This window comes from Arachis hypogaea, chromosome 17 (genome assembly GCF_003086295.3).
Source record: "Arachis hypogaea cultivar Tifrunner chromosome 17, arahy.Tifrunner.gnm2.J5K5, whole genome shotgun sequence".
Taxonomy (NCBI): domain Eukaryota; kingdom Viridiplantae; phylum Streptophyta; class Magnoliopsida; order Fabales; family Fabaceae; genus Arachis; species Arachis hypogaea.
In genome coordinates, this window is record NC_092052.1 from 99396189 (window position 1) to 99405466 (window position 9278).

The window sequence follows — 9278 nt, forward strand, 5'->3', positions numbered from 1 at the left end:
GAAGGACTGCTGATGATGTTGGATTCTCACCTCCCTGCACTCAAAGTGGATTTTCTGGAGCTACAGAACTCCAAATGGCGCGCTCTCAACGGAGTTGGAAACTAGACATCTAGGGCTTTCCAGAAATATATAATAGTCCATACTTTTCTCGAGTTTAGATGATGCAAAAGGGCATTGAATGCCAGTTCTACGCTGCAGTCTGGAGTTAAACGCCAGAAACACGTCACGAACCAGGGTTGAACGCCAAAAACACGTTACAACTTGGCGTTCAACTCCAAAAGAAGCCTCTGCACGTGTAAACTTCAAGCTCAGCCCAAGCACACACCAAGTGGGCCCCGAAAGTGGATTTATGCATCAATTACTTACTTCTGTAAACCCTAGAAACTAGTTTAGTATAAATTGGACTTTTTACTATTATATTTTCATCTTGGGACGTCTAGTTCTTAGATCATGGGGGCTGGCCATTCGGCCATGCCTGAACCTTTCACTTATGTATTTTTCAACGGTAGAGTTTTTGCACTCCATAGATTAAGGTGTGGAGCTCTACTGTTCCTCATGATTTAATGCAAAGTACTACTGTTTTATATTCAATTCAACTTATTTCGCTTCTAAGATATCCATTCGCACCCAAGAACATGATGAATGTGATGATTATGTGACGCTCATCATCATTCTCACTTATGAACGCGTGCCTGACAAATACTTCCGTTCTACATGCAAACAAGCTAGAATGAGTATCTCTTAGATATCTAATACAGAAGACCGAGTCCGAGATATTAGAATCTTCGTGGTATAAGTTAGAACACATGGATGGCCATTCCTGAGATCCGGAAAGTCTAAACCTTGTCTGTAGTATTCCGAGTAGGATCTGGGAAGGGATGGCTGTGACGAACTTCAAACTCGCGAGTGCTGGGCGTAGTGACAGACGCAAAAGGAGGGTGAATCCTATTCCAGTATGATCGAGAACCTCCAGATGATTAGCCGTGCCGTGACAGAGCATTTGGACCTTTTTCACAGAGAGGATGGGATGTAGCCATTGACAACGGTGATGCCCTATATAAAGCTTGCCATGGAAAGGAGTAGGACTGGTTGGATGAAGACAGCAGGAAAGTAGAGGTTCAGAGGAACGAAAGCATCTCTATACGCTTATCTGAAATTCTCACCAATGAATTACATAAGTATTTCTATCTTTATTTTCTGTTTATTTATTATTATTATTCGAAAACTCCATAACCATTTGATATCTGCCTGACTGAGATTTACAAGATGACCATAGCTTGCTTCATACCAACAATCTCCGTGGGATCGACCCTTACTCACGTAAGGTTTTATTACTTGGACGACCCAGTGCACCAAATTTTTTGGAGCCAGTGCACTTGCTGGTTAGTTGTATCGAAGTTGTGACAAATTATGAATTAACATTAGAGCACCAAGTTTTTTGGAGCCATTACCAAGGATCACAATTTCGTGCACCAAGTTTTTGGCGCCGTTGCCAGGGATTGTTCGAGTTTTTGGCAAGTTTTGGTCCGGTAACATCAGTGCCAAGTTGGTCTGGCAACAAGACCAAGTTTTTAGTGCCATTGCCGGGGATTGTTCGAGTTTGGACAACTGACGGTTCATCTTGTTGCTCAGATTAGGTAATTTTCTTTTTGTTTTATTTTCAAAAAAAAAAATTCTACCAAAATCTTTCAAAAAAAAAAATTTTTCCCTTTGTTTTCGAAAAATTATTTTAAAATTTTTAAGAATGAATTCTAAAGTTTCAAAATGGTATGCTGAAGTTTGGCTGGCCATCAAACTTTAGACTAACCTGGTATGATTCCTGGAATCTTGATTGAGGACTTTGAATTCATTGCTTCGTTTTCCCTATAGGTTTTCAAAAAAAAAATAAAAAAATATACAAAAATCCAATATATATATATATATATATAATAAAAAAATATTTTGTGTTTCTTGATTGAGTCTTGAGTCAATTTTTAAGTTTGGTGTCAATTGCATTTTTTCTAAAAATTTATGCATTTTTTCGAAAATTCATGCATTCATAGTGTTCTTCATGATCTTCAAGTTGTTCTTGGTAAGTCTTCTTGTTTGATCTTGATGTTTTCTTATTTTGTGACTTTTGTTGTTTTTCATGTGCATCTTTGCATTCATAGTATCTAAGCATTAAAGATTTCTAAGTTTGGTGTCTTGCATGTTTTCTTTGCATTAAAAATTTTCAAAAATAAGTTCTTGGTGTTCATCTTGACATTCAAAGTGTTCTTGGTGTTCATCTTAACATTCATAGTGTTCTTGCATGCATCACATGTTTTGATCCAAAATTTTCATGCATTGAGTCTTTTTGATGTTTTTCTCTTTCAACATTAAAAATTCAAAAATCAAAAAAATATATTTCCCTTTTTTCACTCATAAATTTTCGAAAATTTGAGTTGACTTTTTCAAAATTTTTTAAAATTTAGTTGTTTCTTATAAGTCAAATCAAATTTTCAATTTAAAAATCCTATCTTTTTCAAAATCTTTTTCAAAAATCATATCTTTTTCATTTTTCTTATTTATTTTCAAAAATTTTAAAAATATTTTTCAAAAATATTTTTCTTAATTTTACCTCATAATTTTCGAAAATAATCAATAATTAATGTTTTGATTCAAAAATTTCAAGTTTGTTACTTCCTTGTTAAGAAAGATTCAAACTTTAAGTTCTAGAATCATATCTTGTGATTACTTGTGAGTCAAGTCATTAATTTTGATTTTAAAATTCAAATATTTTTCAAAACTAATTTTAATCATATCTTTCTATCATATCTTTTTAAATCATATCTTTTTCAAAAAAAATTTGATTTTAAAATATCTTTTCTAACTTCTTATCTTCTTATCTTTTCAAAATTGATTTTCAAATCTTTTTCAACTAACTAATTGACTTTTTGTTTGTTTCTTATCTTTTTTAAAACTACCTAACTACTCTTCCCTCTCTAATTTTCGAAAATACCTCCCTCTTTTTTAAAAAATTCTTTTTAATTAATTAATTATTTTAAATTTTAATTTTAATTTTAATTCTCCTTTAATTTTCGAAAATCATCAACTTCTTTTCAAAAATTAATTTTCGAAAAATTCTATCTCATCTTCTTCTATTTACTTAATTACTTACTAACACTTCTCTTCATCTCATATCTCTGCTCTCCTCACCCTTGTGTTTGGATTCTCCTCTCTTCTCTTTCCTTACATTACATTTTTTTCTTCTTCTACTCACACAAAGGAATCTCTATACTGTGACATAGATGATTCCATATTTTCTTTGTTATTCCCTTCTTTGTCATATGAGCAGGAGCAAGGACAAGAACATTCTTGTTGAAGCAGATCCTGAACCTGAAAGGACTTTGAAAAGGAAACTAAGAGAAGTTAAAATACAACAATCAGAGACAACCTTACAGGAATTTTCGAACAGGAAGAGGAGATGGCAGCCGAAAATAATAATAATGGAAGGAGGATGCTTGGTGACTTTACTGCACCTAATTCCAATTTACATGGAAGAAGTGGTGCGCAGAAATTGTGATTACACTTGATTATGTAAAATTCATCGCTCTTTCTTTCCCTGGTAATGGCGCCAAAAACATGATGCCAATACCATGGTTCACAACTTCGCACAACTAACCAGCAAGTGCACTGGGTCGTCCAAGTAATACCTTACGTGAGTAAGGGTCGAATCCCACGGAGATTGTTGGTATGAAGCAAGCTATGGTCACCTTGTAAATCTCAGTCAGGTAGGGTTAAATGTGATTGGATTAGATAATTAAAAGATAAATAATAAAGGATAGAAATACTTATGTAATTCATTGGTGAGAATTTCAGATAAGCGAATAGAGATGCTTTCGTTCCTCTGAACCTCTTCTTTCCTGCTATCTTCATCCAATCAGTCTTACTCCTTTCCATGGCTGGCTTTATGTGATACATCACCATTGTCAACGGCTACTTTCGGTCTTCTCTCGAGAAAATGATCCAAATGCCCTGTCACGGCACGGCTAATCGTCTGGAGGCATCACCCTTGTCAATGGTTTCATCTTATCCTCTCAGTGAAAATGATCAACGCACCCTGTCACGGCACGGCTATTCATCTGTCGGTTCTCGATCCTGCTGGAATAGGATTTACTATCCTTTTGCGTCTGTCACTACGCCCAGCAATCGCGAGTTTGAAGCTCGTCACAGTCATTCAATCATTGAATCCTACTCGGAATACCACAGACAAGGTTTAGACCTTCCGGATTCTCTTGAATGCCACCATCATTCTAGCTTACCCCACGAAGATTCCGATTAAGAGATCTAAGAGATACTCATTCAATTCTAATGTAGAACGGAAGTGGTTGTCAGGCACGCGTTCATAGGGAATGATGATGATTGTCATGTTCATCACATTCAGGTTGAAGTGCGAATGAATATCTTAGAAGCGAAATAAGATGAATTGAATAGAAAACAGTAGTACTTTGCATTAATCTTTGAGGAACAGCAGAGCTCTACACCTTAATCTATGGAGTGTAGAAACTCTACCGTTAAAATTACATAAGTGAAAGGTCCAGGCATGGCCGAGATGGCCAGCCCCTCTGATCTAAGAACTAGGCGTCCAAAGATATCAAATACAATAGTAAAATGTCCTATTTATAATAAACTAGCTACTAGGGTTTACAGAAGTAAGTAATTGATGCATAAATCCACTTCCGGGGCCCACTTGGTGTGTGCTTGGGCTGAGATTTAACTTTCCACGTGCAGAGGCCATTTGTGGAGTTGAACGCTAGGTTTTGATCCATTTCTGGCGTTCAACTCTGGTTTTTGATCCATTTCTGGCGCTGAACTCCAGAATTGGGCAGATAGCTGGCGTTGAACGCCAGTTTGCGTCGTCTAAACTTGGGCAAAGTATGGACTATTATATATTGCTGGAAAGCCCTAGATGTCTACTTTCCAACGCAATTGGAAGCACACCATTTTGAGTTCTGTAGCTCCAGAAAATTCATTTTAAGTGCAGGGAGGTCAGAATCCAACAGCATCAGCAGTCCTTCTTCAACCTCTGAATCTGATTTTTGCTCAAGTCCCTCAATTTCAGCCAGAAAATACCTGAAATCACAGAAAAACACACAAACTCATAGTAAAGTCCAGAAATGTGAATTTAACATAAAAACTAAGGAAAACTTCCCTAAAAGTAACTAGATCCTACTAAAAACATACTAAAAACAATGCCAAAAAGCGTATAAATTATCCGCTCATCACAACACCAAACTTAAATTGTTGCTTGTCCCCAAGCAACTGAAAATCAAATAGGATAAAAAGAAGAGAATATACTATAAATTCCAAACTATCAATGAAACATAGCTCCAATTAAATGAGCGGGACTTATAGCTTTTTGCCTCTTGAATAGTTTTGGCATCTCACTTTATCCATTGAGGTTCAGAATGATTGGCATCTATAGGAACTCAGAGTTCAGATAGTGTTATTGATTCTTCTAGTTCAGTATGATGATTCTTGAACACAGCTATTTTATGAGTCTTGGCCGTGGCCCTAAGCACTTTGTTTTCCAGTATTACCACCGGATACATAAATGCCACAGACACATAATTGGGTGAACCTTTTCAGATTGTGACTCAGCTTTGCTAAAGTCCCCAATTAGAGGTGTCCAGGGTTCTTAAGCACACTCTTCTTTTTCTTTGGACCTTGACTTTAACCGCTCAGTCTCAAGTTTTCACTTGACACCTTCACGCCACAAGCACATGGTTAGGGACAGCTTGGTTTAGCCGCTTAGGCCAGGATTTTATTCCTTTAGGCCCTCCTATCCACTGATGCTCAAAGCCTTGGGATCCTTTTTATTTCCCTTGCCTTTTGGTTTTAAGGGTTATTGGCTTTTTCTGCTTGCTTTTTCTTTTTCTTTCTAATTTTTGTTTTTTTCGCCTATTTTTTTATTCTGCAAGCTTTGTTCTTTGCTGCTTTTTCTTGCTTCAAGAATCATTTTTATGATTTTTCAGATTATCAAATAACATGTCTCCTAGTCATCATTCTTTCAAGAGCCAACATATTTAACATTCTTAAACAACAACTTCAAAAGACATATGCACTGTTCAAGCATTCATTCAGAAAACAAGAAGCATTGTCACCACATCAATATAATTAAACTAAGTTCAAGGATAAATTCGAAACTCATGTACTTCTTGTTCTTTTGAATTAAAACATTTTTCATTTAAGAGATGTGATGGATTCATAGGACATTCATAACCTTAAGACAAAGTTACTAACTACTAATGATCATTTAATGAAGACACATAGATAAGCACATAACATAGAAAACGAAAAAACAGAAGAAATAAGAACAAGGAATGAATCCACCTTAGTGATGGTGGCGTTTCCTTCTTGAGGAACAAATAATGTCCTTGAAGGATGATGGAGTGCTCTTGATGTTCCACCCTTAGTTGCTTCCAATAATTGTGTGGAAGAAAATGTATCCCCTGAGGTATCTCAGGGATCTCTTGATTTGTAGTCAAATGTTCTACCACTGAGCTATAGACCCTTGATGGAAGCTTTTGTCTTCCCTTTCCACTTTCTAGAGGTTTCTCTGGCCTTAGGTGCCATCAATGGTTATGGAGAAAACAAAAAAGCTATGCTTTTACCACACCAACTTAGAATGTTGCTCGCCCTCGAGCAAAAGAAGAAAGAATAGAAGAAGAAGAAGAAGATATGGAGGAGATGGATGGATGTGTGTATTCGGCCATATGGGTGGGATTGGGTGAGAGAGAGATGTTAAATTTTGAAGGTAGTGGGTGTATGGATGTGAGTGGTAAATGGAAAACAGAAGGGATGATCATGAATGGAAAGAGAGATGATGAGGTAGGTGGGGATCCTGTAGGGTCCACAGATCCTGAGATGATCCTGTGGGGTCTACAGATCCTGAGATGATCCTGTGGGGTCCACAGATCCTGAGGTGTCAAGGCATTTACATCCCTGCACCAATTTAGGCATGTAAAATGCCCTTGCACACAACTCTGGGCGTTCAGCGCCAGGTTGGTGCCCATTTTGGGCGTTCAACGCCCATTTGCTGCCATTTCTGGCGTTGAACGCCAGAACCATGCTTGTTCTGGGCGTTCAGCGCCAGGAAGCTGCCCATTTTGGGCGTTCAGCGCCAGAACCATGCTCTGTTCTGGCGTTGAACGCCAGACAGATGCTCCTCCAGGGTGTGATTTTTCTTCTGCTGTTTTTGATTCTGTTTTTGATTTTTTTATTTATTTTGTGACTCCACATGATCATGAACCTATAAAGACATATAACTAAGAAAAATATAGTTAGATAAATAAAAATTGGGTTGCCTCCCAATAAGCGCTTCTTTAATGTCAATAGCTTGACAGTGGGCTCTCATGGAGCCTCACAGATGTTCAGAGCTTTGTTGAGACTCTCCAACACCAAACTTAGAGTTTGGTTGTGGCCTCTCAACACCAAACTTAGAGTTTGGCTGTGGGGGCTTTGTTTGATTCTGCTTTGAGAGAAGCTTTTTATGCTTCCTCTCCATGGATGCAGAGAGAGATCCTTGAATTGTAAACACAAGGTTGTCCTTATTCAATTGAAGGATTAATTCTCCTCTGTCCACATCAATCATAGCTCTTGCGGTGGCTAGGAAAGGTCTTCCTAGGATGATGGATTCATCCTCTTCCTTCCCAGTATCCAAGACTATGAAATCAGCAGGGATGTAAAGGCCTTCAACCTTTACTAACACGTCCTCTACTTGTCCATAAGCCTGTTTTCTGGAATTATCTACCATCTCTAATGAGATTTTAGCAGCTTGCACCCCATAGATTCCCAGTTTCTCTATTACAGAGAGGGGCATGAGGTTTATCCCTGAACCAAGGTCACACAGAGCCTTAAAGATCATGGTGCCTATAGTACAAGGTATTATGAACTTTTCAGGATCCTGTCTCTTCTGAGGCAATGTCAGTTGATCCAGATCACTTAGTTCATTGATGAACAAGGGAGGTTCAACTTCCCAAGTATCAATGCCAAATAATTTGGCATTCAGCTTCATGATTGCACCAAGAAACTTGGCTGTTTGCTCTTCAGTAACATCCTCATTCTCTTCAGAAGAGGAATACTCATCAGAGCTCATGAATGGCATAAGGAGGTTCAATGGAATCTTTATAGTCTCTAGATGAGCCTCGGATTCCTTTGGTTCCTCAGAGGGAAGCTCCTTATTGATCACTGGACGTCCCAGGAGGTCTTCCTCCTTGGGATTCACGTCCTCCTCTCCCTCATTGGGTTCGGCCATTTTGGTTATGTCAATGGCCTTGCACTCTCCTTTTGGATTTTCTTCTGTATTGCTTGGGAGAGTGCTAGGAGGGATTTCAGTGATCCTTTTACTCAGCTGGCCCACTTGTGCTTCCAGATTTCTAATGGAAGACCTTGTTTCATTCATGAAACTTACAGTGGCCTTGGATAGATTAGAGACTAAGTTTGCTAAGCGAGATGGATTTTGCTAAGAATTCTCTGTCTGTTGCTGAGTAGATGATGGAAAAGGCTTGCTATTGCTAAACCTGTTTCTTCCACCATTATTAAACCTGTTTCTTACCTCTGCTATTGCAGGGTTTTCAGGATCATAAGCTTCTTCTTCAGAAGATGCCTCTTGAGTACTGTTGGATGCAGCTTGCATTCCATTCAGACTCTGAGAAATCATATTGACTTGCTGAGTCAATATTTTGTTCTGAGCCAATATGGCATTCAGAGTATCAATTTCAAGAACTCCCTTCTTCATAGGCGTCCCATTACTCACAGGATTCCTCTCAGATGTGTACATGAACTGGTTATTAGCAACCATGTCAATGAGTTCTTGAGCTTCTGCAGGTGTTTTCTTTAAGTGAATGGATCCACTTGCAGAGGTATCCAATGACATCTTAGATAACTCAGACAGACCATCATAGAATATATCCAGGACGGTCCATTCTGAAAGCATGTCAGAAGGATACTTTTTGGTCAGTCCTTTGTATCTCTCCCAAGCTTCATAGAGGGATTCACCTTCTTTCTGTCTGAAGGTTTGAACATCCACTCTAAGCTTGCTCAGCTTTTGAGGAGGAAAGAACTTGGCTAGGAAAGCTTTGACCAGCTTATCCCAAGAGTGCAGGCTATCCTTAGGTTGAGAGTCCAACCATACTCTAGCTCTGTCTCTTACAGCAAAAGGGAAAAGCATGAGCCTGTAGACTTCAGGATCTACTCCATTAGTCTTAACAGTATCACATATCTGCAAAAATTCAGTTAAAAACTGAAAAGGATCT

At 38.1% G+C, this 9278-nt stretch overlaps 1 non-coding gene across 1 annotated transcript; it reads left to right on the plus strand.

Annotated features, from left to right (window-relative positions):
- The first annotated feature begins 8953 nt into the window (after positions 1-8953).
- LOC112768824 (small nucleolar RNA R71) lies at positions 8954-9061 on the plus strand. Its single transcript, XR_003186210.1, has one exon. It is a non-coding gene; the product is annotated as a small nucleolar RNA R71 (small nucleolar RNA).
- The last annotated feature ends 217 nt before the right edge of the window (positions 9062-9278 follow it).